Below are 15,725 nucleotides of genomic sequence, written 5' to 3'. Positions count from 1 at the left end.
TGGCCACTCTATCATACAGGCCTGATTGGTGGATTGCTACAGAGATGGTTGTCCTTCTGGAAGGTTCTGCTCTCTCCACAGAGGAATGCTGTAGCTCTAACAGAGTGACCATTGGGTTCTCAGTCACCTCCCTGACTAGGGCTTTTCTCCCCGATCACTCAGTTTAGACAGCCGACCAGGTCTAGGATGAGCCCTGGTGGTTCCGAACTTCTTCCATTTACGGATGAAGGGGGCCACTGTGCTCGGTGGGACCATCAAAGCAGCAGATGTTTTTCTGTACCCTTCCCCAGATTTGTGCCTCGAGAGTCTACAGACAATTCCTTTGACTTCATGCTTGGTTTGTGCTCAGACATGCACTGTCAAGTGTGGGACCTTATATAAACAGGTGTGTACCTTTCCATATCATGTCCAATCAACTGAATTTAATTGGTGGACTCCAATTAAGCTGTAGGAACATCTCAAGGATGATCAGTAGAGACAAGATGCACCTGAGCTCAATTTTGAGCTTCATGGCAAAGGCTTTGAATACTTATGTACATGTGATTCATATTTTTTTATTTTTAATAAATTTGCAAAAATCACAAGTAAACTTTTTTCGCGTTGTCATTATGGGGTATTGTGCGTAGAATTTGGAGGGGAAAAATGAATTTATTCCATTTTGGAATAAGGCTGTAACATAACAAAATGTGGAAAAAATAAGATTTTACTCACCGGTAAATCTATTTCTCGTAGTCCGTAGTGGATGCTGGGAACTCCGTAAGGACCATGGGGAATAGACGGGCTCCGCAGGAGACTGGGCACACTAAGAAAGATTTAGTACTACTGGTGTGCACTGGCTCCTCCCTCTATGCCCCTCCTCCAGACCTCAGTTAAGGAAACTGTGCCCGGAAGAGCTGACATTACAAGGAAAGGATTTTGGAATCCAGGGTAAGACTCATACCAGCCACACCAATCACAACGTATAACTTGTGATAACTTACCCAGTCAACAGTATGAACAACAACAGAGCATCAACAATGGATGCCAACATAACGTAACCCTTTATTAAGCAATAACTATATACACGTATTGCAGAAAGTCCGCACTTGGGACGGGCGCCCAGCATCCACTACGGACTACGAGAAATAGATTTACCGGTGAGTAAAATCTTATTTTCTCTAACGTCCTAGTGGATGCTGGGGACTCCGTAAGGACCATGGGGATTATACCAAAGCTCCCAAACGGGCGGGAGAGTGCGGATGACTCTGCAGCACCGAATGGGCAAACACAAGGTCCTCCTCAGCCAGGGTATCAAACTTGTAGAACTTAGCAAATGTGTTTGAACCCGACCAAGTAGCTGCTCGGCAAAGCTGTAATGCCGAGACCTCTCGGGCAGCCGCCCAAGAAGAGCCCACTTTCCTTGTGGAATGGGCTTTCACTGATTTTGGATGCGACAATCCAGCCGCAGAATGAGCCTGCTGAATCGTGCTACAGATCCAGCGAGCAATAGTTTGCTTTGAAGCAGGAGCACCCAGCTTGTTGGATGCATACAGGATAAACAGCGAGTCAGTCTTCCTGACTCTAGCCGTCCTGGCTACATAGATCTTCAAAGCCCTGACTACATCAAGCAACTTGGAATCCTCCAAGTCACGAGTAGCCGCAGGCACCACAATAGGTTGGTTCAAATGAAAAGATGACACCACCTTCGGCAGAAATTGCGGACGAGTCCGTAATTCTGCCCTGTCCATATGGAAAACAAGATAGGGGCTTTTACATGACAAAGCCGCCAATTCTGACACGCCTAGCCGAAGCCAAGGCCAATAGCATGACCACCTTCCACGTGAGATACTTTAGCTCCACGGTCTTAAGTGGCTCAAACCAGTGGGATTTCAGGAAACCCAACACCACGTTGAGATCCCAAGGTGCCACTGGTGGCACAAAAGGGGGCTGAATATGCAGCACTCCCTTAACAAACGTCTGAACTTCAGGAAGAGAAGCCAGTTCCTTTTGAAAGAAAATGGATAGGGCCGAAATCTGGACCTTTATGGACCCCAACTTCAGGCCCATAGTCACTCCAGACTGTAGGAAGTGCAGGAACCGGCCCAGCTGGAATTCCTCTGTAGAAGCCTTCCTGGCCTCACACCAGGCAACATATTTTCGCCATATACGGTGATAGTGTTTTGCTGTCACGTCCTTCTTAGCCTTTATCAGCGTAGGAATAACTTCATCCGGAATGCCTTTTTCCGCTAGGATCCTGTGTTCAACCGCCATGCCGTCAAACGCAGCCGCGGTAAGTCTTGGAACAGACAGGGCCCCTGTTGCAACAGGTCCTGTCTGAGAGGCAGAGGCCATGGGTCCTCTGTGAGCATTTCTTGCAGTTCCGGATACCAAGTCCTTCTTGGCCAATCCGGAACAATGAGTATTGTTCTCACTCCTCTTTTTCTTACGATTCTCAGCACCTTGGGTATGAGAGGAAGAGGAGGAAACACATAGACCGACTGGAACACCCACTGTGTTACCAGGGCGTCCACAGCTATCGCCTGAGGGTCTCTTGACCTGGCGCAATACCTTTGTAGCTTTTTGTTGACGGGACGCCATCATGTCCACCTGTGGCAGTTCCCATCGATTTGTAATCTGAGTGAAGACTTTGTGATGAAGTCCCCACTCTCCCTGGTGAAGGTCGTGCCTGCTGAGGAAGTCTGCTTCCCAGTTGTCCACTCCCGGAATGAACACTGCCGACAGTGCTTGCACGTGATTCTCCGCCCAACGAAGAATCCTGGTGGCTTCTGCCATCGCCACTCTGCTTCTTGTGCCGCCCTGGCGGTTTACATGAGCCACTGCGGTGATGTTGTCTGACTGAATCAGCACCGGTTGGTTGCGAAGCAGAGGCTCCGCTTGACTCAGGGCGTTGTATATGGCCCTTAGTTCCAGGATATTTATGTGCAGACAAGCTTCCTGACTTGTCCACAATCCTTGGAAGTTTCTTCCCTGAGTGACTGCCCCCCATCCTCGGAGGCTCGCATCCGTGGTCACCAGGACCCAGTCCTGTATGCCGAACCTGCGGCCCTCCAGAAGGTGAGCACTCTGCAGCCACCACAGAAGAGACACCCTGGCCCTCGGGGACAGGGTGATCAGCCGATGCATCTGAAGATGCGATCCTGTCACAACTGAGGGCCTGAGCTGACGGGAGGCAGCCTCAGTTGTAGGGGCTGAGATGTACCGGAACCTGGGAGGTTGTATCAGACCCCTGGACATGTAAGTAACATGAATAATAACTGCCCGAAGGCGTGACCACGACAACTGGGATAAAAGTCAATGATGTTTATTATGACAACTCCGCAACACAGCAGCAGTAAAAGAAAACGTAAAAGTCAGCAAATAATAAATACAGTTCCTGGGTACTACAGGATGGCAGGAGCCACAGGGCACTGGTAGTGTGAGATAGTTCTTATGATCTTCTAGATGGAAAAGTCCTTACCAGGCCCGACTGTAGCAATGGAGATAACCCAGGATTGTGCCAGCTGATGTTCCAGGAAAAGCTGGGTTGCTGAAGGTAAAACAGCTGCTGTGGATACTGGCTGGAACCAGACTGTTGTTAGCACGGAGTGGATACTGGCTGGAACCACTTAAATAATAAATGAACTTGGGAGCGATGAAATATGAACTGAAATGTAGAACTTGAGAGCGGAGAAATAATAATACCGGTGGAGAGTGGTAAAGTGTAGAAAGGACACCGGCCCTTTAAGGGAAGCTGTACTCTGCTGGAAGCTGAGCTGGAAGCAGGTAATGTTGTAGCTGGAAACAGATGAATCCACAATGGATTGGAGAGTCAGGCTACACCGCAGGTGGAATGCTGGTGCGGGTCTCTATGGTGGAAGTCTTGAGACAGGAGCTGGAACCTGGAAGACAATCACAGGAGAGAGACAAACAGGAACTAGGTTTGACAACCAAAGCACTGACGCCTTCCTTGCTCAGGCACAGTGTATTTATACCTGCAGCAAGGAAGGGATTGGCTAGGCAATTATGCAGATTAACAATACTGACAACAGATTGGAGGAAATGATCAGCTGACAGAATCCAAGATGGCTGCGCCCATGCAGACACTTGGAGGGAAGTTTGGTTTGTAATCCATGTGGTAATGAAAACAGTAATGGCGGCGCCGGCCACTGGAGACAGGAGACGCCAGGCTGACAAGTGCACATCCAACCACGCGGACACAGCGGAGGCCGCGGCTGACGTAATCGCCACTCTGACACTCTGCATGCAGAAGCTCAGGGACGGCGGCGGAGGCCGCGGGAGACGCCATGCCAGATGTAATAAGGCGTTACTGTGACAGCGTCTCAGAGAGACAGGAGAGGATGCAGGAATGTGAACATTAGGATAACAGATGGAATCCGGTCCTGGAGCGCTGAGCCAGCCTTAGGAGGCATCTGATGGGTAAGAAATGGCGTCCAGATACCCGGATCGTGACAGATCCGGACCACTTGTCCAACAGATCCCACTAAAAGATCCTCGCATGGAACCTGCCGAAGGGAATGGCTTCGTATGATGCCACCATCTTTCCCAGGACTCGCGTGCAGCGATGCACCGACACCTGTTTCGGTTTTAAGAGGTCTCTGACTAGAGTCACGAGCTCTTGAGCCTTCTCCGCCGGGAGAAACACCTTCTTCTGGTCCGTGTCCAGAATCATGCCCAGAAAAGGCAGACGCGTAGTAGGAATCAGCTGCGACTTTGGAATATTCAGAATCCAGCCGTGCTGTTGCAACACTTCCCGAGAGTGTGCTACGCTGATTAGCAACTGCTCTCTGGACCTCGCCTTTATGAGGAGATCGTCCAAGTATGGGATAATTGTGACTCCTTGCTTTCGAAGGAGCACCATCATTTCTGCCATTACCTTGGTAAATATTCTCGGTGCCGTGGAGAACCCAAACGGCAACGTCTGGAATTGGTAATGACAGTCCTGTACCACAAATCTGAGGTACTCCTGATGAGGTGGATAAATGGGGACATGCAAGTAAGCATCCTTGATGTCCAGAGACACCATAAAATCCCCCTCTTCCAGGCTTGCAATGACCGCTCTGAGCAATTCCATTTTGAACTTGAATCTTTTCAGATAACTGTTCAGGGATTTTAAATTCAATATGGGTCTGACCGAACCGTCCGGTTTCGGTACCACAAACATTGTGGTATAGTATCCTCTTTCTTGTTGAAGGAGGGGAACCTTTACCACCACCTGCTGGAGATATAACTTGTGAATTGCCGCTAACACTACTTCCCTTTCTATGGGGGAAGCTGGCAGGGACGATTTGAGGTAACGGTGAGGGGGCATCACTTCGAATTCCAGCTTGTATCCCTGAGACACAATCTGTATAGCCCAGGGATCCACCTATGAGCGAACCCACTGGTGGCTGAAATTTCGGAGACGCGCCCCCACCGCTCCTGGCTCCTGTGGAGCAACAGCGTCATGCGGTGGATTTAGTGGAAGCCGGGGAGGACTTCTGTTCCTGGGAACTAGCTGTATGGTGCAGCTTCTTTCCTCTACCCCTGCCTCTGGCAAGAAAGGACGCATCTCTGACCTTCTTGCTTCTCTGTGATCGAAAGGACTGCATTTGGTAATACAGTGCTTTCTTAGGCTGTGAGAGAATATATGGCAAAAAGTTTGACTTCCCAGCCGTAGCTGTGGAAACTAGGTCCGAGAGACGGTCCCCAAACAATTCCTCACCCTTGTAAGGTAACACCTCCATGTGCTTTTTGGAGTCGGCATTACCTGTCCATTGCCGAGTCCACAGGACCCTTCTGGCAGAAATTGACATTGCATTTATTCTAGAGCCCAGTAGGCAAATGTCCCTCTGGGCATCCCTCATATATAGGACAGCGTCTTTTATATGCCCCAGGGTCAGTAAAATGGTATCCTTGTCTAAGGTATCCACTTCCTCAGACAGATTATCTGTCCATGCTGCTACAGCACTACACATCCAGGCCGACGCAATTGCCGGCCTCAGTATAGTACCTGAGTGTGTATAAACAGACTTCAGGATACTTTCCTGCTTCCTATCTGCAGGATCCTTTAGGGCGGCCGTATCCTGTGACGGCAGGGCTACCTTTTTAGATAAGCGTGTCAGAGCTTTATCTACCCTAGGGGAGGATTCCCAGCGCATCCTGTCCGTTGGCGGGAAAGGGTACGCCATAAGTAACCTTTTGGAAATCAGCACTTTCTTATCGGGGGAATCCCACGCTTTTTTACATAATTCATTTAACTCATGTGAAGGGGGAAAAGTCACCTCTTGCTTTTTCTCCCCATACATATACACCCTTTTGTCAGGGACAGGGTTTACCTCTGATATGTGCAATACATCCTTCATTGCTATAATCATGTAGCGGATGGCTTTAGCCATTTTAGGCTGCAATTTTGCATCATCGTCATCGACACTGGAGTCAGAATCCGTGTCGATATCTGTGTCAACCATTTTGGATAGTGGGCGCTTCTGAGACCCCGACGGCCTCTGCACTGTAGGATCAGGCATGGGTTGAGACCCCGACTATCCCAAGGCATCAGCTTTATCCAACCTTTTATGTAAGGAGTTTACATTATCATTTAACACCTTCCACATATCCATCCAATCAGGTGTCAGCGCCGTCGGTGGAGACACGTCATTCATCTGTACTTGCTCTGCCTCCACATAGCCCTCTTCGTCAAACATGTCGACACATGCGTACCGACACACCACACACACAGGGGATGCTCTATATGAGGACAGGACCCCCACAAGGCCTTTTGGAGAGACAGAGAGAGAGTATGCCAGCACACACCCCAGCGCTATATGACCCAGGAATCACACAGTAACTTAGCGTTTACCCAGTAGCTGCTGTATATATATTAAATGCGCTAAATTTATGTGCCCCCCCTCTCTTTTTACCCTTTCTACCGTGAGTCTGCAGGGGAGAGCCTGGGGAGCTTCCTCTCAGCGGAGCTGTGGAGAGAAAATGTCGCTGGTGAGTGCTGAGGAAGAAGGCCCCGCCCCCTCAGCGGCGGGCTTCTGTCCCTCGATTTTGTGTAAAATTAATGGCGGGGGCTCATGCATATAACAGTGTCCAACTGTATATATGCTGCTTTTGCCAGGAGGTATCCAATTGCTGCCCAGGGCGCCCCCCCCTGCGCCCTGCACCCTACAGTGACCGGAGGGTGTGGGTTAGTGTGGGCGCAATGGCGCACAGCTGCAGTGCTGTGCGCTACCTCATATGAAGACAGGAGTCTTCTGCTGCCGATTTGGACGTCTTCTTTCTTCAACCCGCCGGCTTCTGACTTCTGGCTCTGCGAGGGGGACGGCGGCGCGGCTCCGGGAACGGACGACAAGGTCAGGTCCTGTGTTCGATCCCTCTGGAGCTAATGGTGTCCAGTAGCCTAAGAAGCGCAACCTAGCCGCAGTTAGTAGGTTTGCTTCTCTCCCCTCAGTCCCACGTAGCAGATAGTCTGTTGCCAGCAGAAGCTCTCTGAAAATAAAAAACCTAACTAAAATACTTTCTTATTAGCAAGCTCAGGAGAGCTCACTAAAATGCACCCAGCTCTGTCCGGGCACAGATTCTAACTGAGGTCTGGAGGAGGGGCATAGAGGGAGGAGCCAGTGCACACCAGTAGTACTAAATCTTTCTTAGAGTGCCCAGTCTCCTGCGGAGCCGTCTATTCCCCATGGTCCTTACAGAGTCCCCAGCATCCACTAGGACGTTAGAGAAAAGTGAAGCGCTGTGAATACTTTCCAGATGCACTGTATCTTGTGGGACTGAACAAGTCTGCCCATTCTCCTTTATGCTCAATCATCCAGTTGCGATTTATGACTACAGTTTTTGTATGATAGTCCACGCTGAGTACATATTAACAACTATCCAGTGCAGCTATTTTGCTATAACTCATACTGCTGCTGTGAGTGCCCATAAGACTTCAGGAAGTCAAGAAGAACTAGCATATAACCATTGTTTTTAAATGGTGTGGAGGTGGAAAGAGTCAGTGGGATTAAATTTCTAGCAATTAATTTTACTGAGGACTTGTCGTGGTCTTTGCATATCACGGCTGTGGTTGGAAAGGCTCTGCAACGCCTTTTTTTCTCTCTAAGACTTCAGGCAGCAGTCTTGCCGAAACCAATTCTTATGAATTTCCATTGCTGCATAATTGAGAGTTTGTTGACATATGCAGGCGTGGTGTGGTATGGCAACTCCAATCAGGGCTCTCTTAATAGAGTAATTAAAGCTGCCGAGAGAGTCATTGGCCAAACCTTGCCAAGGATGGCCGATATATTTATTATATGAGTTTAGTTAAGGCAAATAGGATCATCTCTGACCCTGGTCTCTCATGTTATTTATTTTTTTGTTTTTTGTCGTCTGGGAAGTATTATAGGTGTTTAGGTTGGAGAACAAGCATGTTGCGAAATAGCTTTTTTCCCTTCTGTAATTGTTAGCTTGAATTCTTAACTATGTTCTTTTAAACTTACTGAAGCATATTTATTACTGGAGTAGGAGTGTACTGCATTGAAATTTCACAAATGCAGTGTTTAATGTTGTAGTTACAATAAAATCTGTGAACCTTGAACAATCTCTGCACATTTAGGGGGTAATTCAGGTCGCATCGCGACCATAATTACCCGCTGCCGAAGCAAGTGCGCACGCACAGGTTCCGTCCTACGCGGGTCAGCCAATGCGATGCAATCACATTGGCTGCAAACGCCTCTACCTGACTGACCGTTATAGGCATTGGCGCAGCAGGCGGGGGCGGCAAGGCTGCGTGACATCACACGCAGCTACTCTGATGGAAAAAATGGCCGCTGACCACCTGCATACGCAGCCCAACTGTGGCTGCAGGGGGTCATCCACAATTGCTGCAACCCAATGTAAATTGCTGTATTGCAGATTCAGGGTTTTTTTTAGCAGAATCTGCTATTTGTGATGAATAACCCCCTTAGGGTGGTATTCAATAACGGCCAAGCTTGATGAACCCAATTAGCGGGTATTGCCCCTCAGGTGAATATCCGTGTAAAAACTGTAAAATTGGGCGTTTGCATTCAGGATAAAACCCATTGAGTCTGCAGTTTATGAGGAATCATTAGGCTTCTACGACGGAATCCTAATTTTTAAAAGGCTACTTAATTGAATAGCCTTTCCCTGTGCTGCTGGGTAGACACTGCAGCTAACTGAACACTCATTGTTAGGTCTGTCAGAACGCCTCAATTACCCATTAGTTAGTGTGTGATTCACTTCATTTCTGCACAGACTTACCTGTCCATTCACACACAGATTCAGACATCCTAAGTCAGGGGTGGGGAACCTCCGACCCGCGGGCCGTATAAGGCCCGCGAAGCCGTTTGCTCCGGCCCACCCGCTTCTCTGTGAGACATGCCGCCGCTCAGTCCGGCGGTAGCGTGTCTCAGCTGTCAGGACAGGGACTCAGGAGGAGAGCGCGGCGGCGTGTAGGACTAGAAACGAGCCGCCGGTTCGTGAACCAATCAGAGCTCGCGGACCGGCAGCCAATCAGGAGCCGCGGCTGCCGGTCCGCGAGCTCTAATTGGCTCTCGAACCGGCGGCTGGTTTCAAGTCCTACACGCCGCCGCCCAACATAGCCACGCTCTCCTCCGTGTCCCGCCGAAAGAAGCAGCGGTAAGCAGGACGGGGGGCATCTGTATACCTGGCACTGTGGGGGGCATCTGTATACCTGGCACTGTGGGGGGCATCTGTATACCTGGCACTGTGGGGGGCATCTGTATACCTGGCACTGTGGGGGGCATCTGTATACCTGGCACTGTGGGGGGCATCTGTATACCTGGCACTGTGGGGGGCATCTGTATACCTGGCACTGTGGGGGGCATCTGTATACCTGGCACTGTGGGGGGCATCTGTATACCTGGCACTGTGGGGGGCATCTGTATACCTGGCACTGTGGGGGGCATCTGTATACCTGGCACTGTGGGGGGCATCTGTATACCTGGCACTGTGAGGGGCATCTGTATACCTGGCACTGTGATGGGGCATCTGTATACCTGGCACTGTGATGGGGCATCTGTATACCTGGCACTGTGATGGGGCATCTGTATACCTGGCACTGTGATGGGGCATCTGTATACCTGGCACTGTGATGGGGCATTTGTATACCTGGCACTGTGATGGGGCATTTGTATACCTGGCACTGTGATGGGGCATTTGTATACCTGGCACTGTGATGGGGCATTTGTATACCTGGCACTGTGAGGGGCATTTGTATACCTGGCACTGTGAGGGGCATCTGTATACCTGGCACTGTGAGGGGCATCTGTATACCTGGCACTGTGAGGGGCATCTGTATACCTGGCACTGTGAGGGGCATTTGTATACCTGGCACTGTGAGGGGCATTTGTATACCTGGCACTGTGGGGGCATTTGTATACCTGGCACTGTGGGGGCAATTGTGGATCTGGCACTGCACTATTGGGGGCATATGTGTATCACGTCCCATTTTAATTGGCCACACCCATTTTTTTGGTGCGTGCACACACAGTGCCTCTAAGGGGCAGACCTACTGGGGGGCAGGGTCATTTTTTAAGTTGAGAATTTTTGTATGGCCCCCGAAGGATTTTATAAATATTCAAATGGCCCTCGGTAGAAAAAAGGTTCCCCACCCCTGTCCTAAGTCATCATTATCTCCAAAATAGCTACTCTGCATAAAATCGTCTGGTGGTCATAATAATTTGGCCACTCAGGGTATAAATTGCATGTAAATGTCTCAATTTGAAAAAGAAATTACATTAGGAGTGGCTGTCATATGGATTGCAACCGTTACTGCAGATGAGCACATTTATAAAAAAAAAAAACTTAAAACAACATTGACCAAGCTGTATTTTTGCTCATGTCACTGTTGGAAATTGGCATCATTTCTTCCTACTACTGTACCATCACACAGAATGCATAGACTATCACTGTCCAAGCTCTGTTAAACACACACAATGCAAATTGAAAAATAAAGCACAAAATGGCATAAAGGTTAACACAAAAGATTTTATAGCTGGAACTTTGCACCTTTCCTGCATAACCATTTCTAATCAAACTTACATTTCCCAGTGACATTTGCAGAATACCTTCTTAATGGTCAAAAATTTACTGCACACCAATAAACCACCACAAAAGTTTATAATCAGTAGTAGGAACAATTACCCAGTATCCAAACTAAAACATCGACATCATTTATAATTGCTAACAATGCTGTAAGTTAACCGATGCTAGAATTACATAAACTGAAGTCTTACTTTCACTGTAAATAACATTTGTACGTCTGACCAAATGTTTGATTTCTGACCAAATGTTTGATTTCCTTTTAAACTGCTGAACTATGGACAGATAATACCAGTGTGATCAGCTCATACAAAGTAGTCTGTACAACATTGTTTCTGAAGACAGACACTGAATGAGCACACTGTGCTGATGACCTTTGTAACTCCTTCAGCAGCAGTCAGTGACTTTAGTAACCGATTACATTGGTCATTTATTAAAGGACGCCACAACTTTATTTCTCCTAAAGCAGGGGTGGGGAACCTCCGGCCCGCGAGCCGTATACGGCCCGCGAAGCCGTTTGATCCGGTTCACCAGCTTGTGTCGGTGAGACACGCTGCCGCTCAGTCCGGCGTCAGCGTGTCTCAGCTGTCAGAACACAGAGGAGAGCGCGGCTGTCGGGTGGGAGCGGCGGGGTGTAGTACTTCAAACCAGCCGCCGGTTCGAGAGCCAATCAGAGCTCGCAGACCGACAGCCGCGCTCTCCTCCCTGTTCTGACAGCTGAGACACGCTGCCGCCGGACTGAGCGGCAGCGTGTCTCACTGACACAAGCTGGTGGGCCGGACCAAACGGCTTCGCGGGCCGTATACGCGCCAAAAAAATGGATGTGGCCAGTTAAAATGGGACGTGATACACATATGCCCCCAATAGTGCGGTGCCAGATCCACAATTGCCCCCACAGTGCCAGGTATACAGATGCCCCCACAGTGCCAGGTATACAGATGTCCCCACAGTGCCAGGTATACAGATGTCCCCACAGTATACGGCCCGCGAAGCCGTATGGCCCTCGGTAGAAAAAAGGTTCCCCACCCCTGTCCTAAAGGTAGGAAATGTAATTATGCGCTAGACCAAGTTGTAACTTGATACCATATGGTGATTATCTTCAGAACAATTTTAAATAGATACAAGGTGGTCAAGCAGGTATATATTGTCTGGTATCCGGTCTCTAGGTCGACCACTATAGGTAGACATTTAGTAGGTCGACATGGTGTTTAGGTCGACAGGGACTCTAGGTTGACATGTTCTAGGTCGACATGGGTTTTCACTTTTTTTATTTTATTTTTTTTGAACATTTTCATACTTTTCGATCCACGTGGACTACAACTGGGAACGGTAACCTTGCGAAGGGGACATTGTCTACTAATTGGGGTTCCCGGTTACTGTACGGAGAAAACAACACCAAAAAAAAAGTGAAAAAACTCATGTCGACCTTAGTAAATCTGCCCCCCGAGTCACACACAGATATATGCTGCATTATCAAATTAATCAGCAGTCTCCTGGTGTGTCCTAGTCGCATTGCACTGCAACTAAGACACATTTTCTGCAAAAAAAAGACATCCAACACTAGCAGAGTCTCACGGGACCTGTTGCGCTGAGAGGGGCTGTTTGGCGAGAGTGCAGCAATGATGTATGAGGACGCATATAGTTTCCGTACAGTCATCTCTGAAAAAACTAGGAACCTATAATTGGTCCTATTCACCTGGTATTAGCTTTTTTTTCACTGCATGTAGTAGGCCTTTTATGGGGGAGGAGAACTCTTATTTCTCCTGCTGGGATATGGTCAGTATCCCGCCGGTCACAATCCAGGCAGTCGAAATACCGACATCAGAATACAGACATTACTCGAAATGCTGACACCGGCATCCCAATTAGAGTCACAAGCCCAATGCTGGAATACCGACCGCCAAGATCCCGAACGAGCATCTGCCGGCCACTCTGACAGGTAAACTGCGGATTGATGGGGGGGGGGGGGGCGGTTACGCTGCGGGTTGGAGAGGGGGGTGGGTGAGGTTAAGGCTGTGTGTGTGTGTGTGTGTGGTGGGGTAGGTTAAAGCCAACCACCAGGTAGGGTTATGTCTAGGCTGCAGGGAGGGAGGGTTGGTTTTAGGCACCATTGAAGATAGTTAGCATTAGGCTGCAGGGCAGGAGAGAGGGGGGGGAGGTGTATTAGGTTTAGGCTGCTGAAAAGGGAGGGTTAGGGGGCCATTGGTAGAAGGTGAATACACTTACCTTCCCCTGTCTGGATTCTGAACACTGGGATGCCGCAGTCAGCTTGCAGCTTTATCAAAGCGAAACGCGTCAGGTGTATCAGGGACCCCCGCCAGGGATTGATCTGAAGGAGGACCGAACCATCCCCCAAACTTTGTCCAGACGACTCATCCAAATTCTGAGACTACAAATAGCAATAACCGTATAAAAGGACTGCATCAACCGTAACGCATGAGGAGCTCTCCACCAAAAACACTCTGGAGCACACTACCCTCTAACGGTAAATTGCCTATCCATTGGATATTGCTTATCTCTGAGACTGTTGTTAATGCTGGACTTTAGCTCTGTAGGGGAAAATATTCTGGAACGGTCACATCAAACCTTCTAAATTCAACATTACCAACCTGGCGAATTGGGTAATCCCTTAGAATTGTCTTTTGAAACATAGAATCTATACCAACTGTTTCTGACATGCATTTATTTTCATGTATTTAGTTTTTAATTGAAACCTATTGCATTGATCTTAGCAATAAAATTGTGTTTTTATTAAATACACTATTATTGTTGTATTCATCATATTTAGCACAGCCTCACCCCCCCTCAAAAACAATATTGTATATGTTATAAAATGATGCAAAGCATATAAATGTATCATCTTATTTCTGGAATGTAGCCTGTTTTCAGATGTCCATAAAATGTGAATTAGCACATGCTTTCCACAGAAATCAATTATCCGTTTCCTTAACTTTGTTAAATCCACTGAGCATTATTCTACACATCATGAACAAAAGGGTCTATAGATTGTAAGCTTGCGAGCAGGGCCTTCCTACCTCTGTGTCTGTCTGTTTTTACCCAGTTTTGTTCTATTACTGTTGTTCTAATTGCGAAGCACAATGGAATATGCTGCGCTTCATAAAAAAACTGTTAATAAATAAATAAATGTGGCACTGATCTTTAATTAACACCCATAGTGAAAAGAAAAGAAAAAAAAAAAACACCTCAATGATTTTGGCACTCACAACACATCAATGGCACATCAGACATTAAATTAGAATCCTATTACCCATAATTATTTTTTGAAAATAGATTTTAATTATCTATGAAATGTCTAAAGGGGGGTACACATGGAGAGATCAGTGTTTAAACTCTAAGCAATCTGACTAGATTAAGAAGTTAGAAGAAGTAAAGCACAGATCTCTCAGTGTGTATACCCTACAGCGATAGCGATGCGCGGCACAATCTAGCAGGTCGCTCAGGTGAAATGAGCACCCCCTCCCCCCTCGCTCAGCACACATGAGGCTGTGCTGAGCGGGGGAGAGATGCATGCAGGGCGGTCACTGATAGATCGATCAGCACACATCTCTGGGGAAATCTCCCCGCCAGTACTGTCCTTAAGTGCTTGACCACGGTAAAGTATTTTAATGCATTTTTCTCCATTTGTTTTTCACAGGTGAAAAGGAGACACAGATGATAGAGATCAGAAGTGTTTCAAGCAATAAAAATGGGTATTAACATCATTTTATTTTCCAATGTTTACTTTTTTGCAGCACACACCATAAATACACAAATATCATATACAGGTTGAGTATCCCTTATCCAAAATGCTTGGGACCAGAGGAATTTTGGATATGGGATTTTTCCGTATTTTGGAATGATTGCATACCATAATGAGATATCATGGTGATGGGACCTAAATCTAAGCACAGAATGCATTTATGTTACATATACACCTTATACACACAGCCTGAAGTCAATTTTAGCCAATAATTTTTATAATTTTGTGCATTGAACAAAGTGTGTGTACATCCACACAATTCATTTATGTTTCATATACACCTTATACACACAGCCTGAAGGTCATTTAATACAATATTTTTAATAACTTGTGTATTAAACAAAGTTTGTGTACTTTTAGCCATCAAAAAACAAAGGTTTCAGTATTTCACTCTCACTCAAAAAAGTCCGTATTTCGGAATATTCCGTATTTCGGAATATTTGGATATGGGATACTCAACCTGTACTGTATAATTTTACATGTTTTGGACAACACTGGAAGTGCCTCCTCTATTTCATGTTGAATGCTGTGACCTTACAGTGACAATAATGTAGGAGAAGAACACTATTCACCTAACTTCATATGGTGACGTTTACCACTTAACTGTCCAATTTACATTTTAGTGATCTTTTTTATTAGCAGCATAATTGAATATAAACATTATTTGATGGGACTTATATAGGGTATAAATAATAAAATGGGGGGGGGCCTTGTTTCACTGCAAGGGGTGGGGTACATTAGTTCTTTTTACATACATTGGCTGCCTTTGCATGTAATCCACAAATGCTGTACGTCTTTATTTATACACTGCTATTTATGTAATTTATATACCACCTCCTCCCCCACCACCACCTAAAATAAAAATCTTCCTGCACATTTTAAATCTGCCCAACCTAGAGTGCAACATGGTTTTGCCCAG

The 15,725-nt window shown here is 47.2% G+C and overlaps 1 protein-coding gene and 1 long non-coding RNA gene across 6 annotated transcripts in view; one reads left to right on the top strand and one right to left on the bottom strand.

Annotated features, from left to right (window-relative positions):
* LOC135028679 (uncharacterized) overlaps nt 1-14,768 on the top strand; it is a 97,919-nt gene extending 83,151 nt beyond the window's left edge. The window contains exon 3 of the long non-coding RNA XR_010224926.1: nt 14,702-14,768. This is a non-coding gene — a long non-coding RNA (uncharacterized LOC135028679). The remainder of the gene's footprint in view (nt 1-14,701) is intronic.
* NCK2 (NCK adaptor protein 2) overlaps nt 1-15,725 on the bottom strand; it is a 141,537-nt gene that overhangs the window by 117,124 nt on the left and 8,688 nt on the right. The gene's annotated exons all lie outside the window — the stretch shown is intronic.

Source organism: Pseudophryne corroboree, chromosome 2 (assembly GCF_028390025.1).
Source record: "Pseudophryne corroboree isolate aPseCor3 chromosome 2, aPseCor3.hap2, whole genome shotgun sequence".
Taxonomy (NCBI): Eukaryota; Metazoa; Chordata; class Amphibia; order Anura; family Myobatrachidae; genus Pseudophryne; species Pseudophryne corroboree.
Note: the sequence above shows the minus strand (reverse complement) of the source record. Positions and strands in the feature narration are given on the sequence as shown.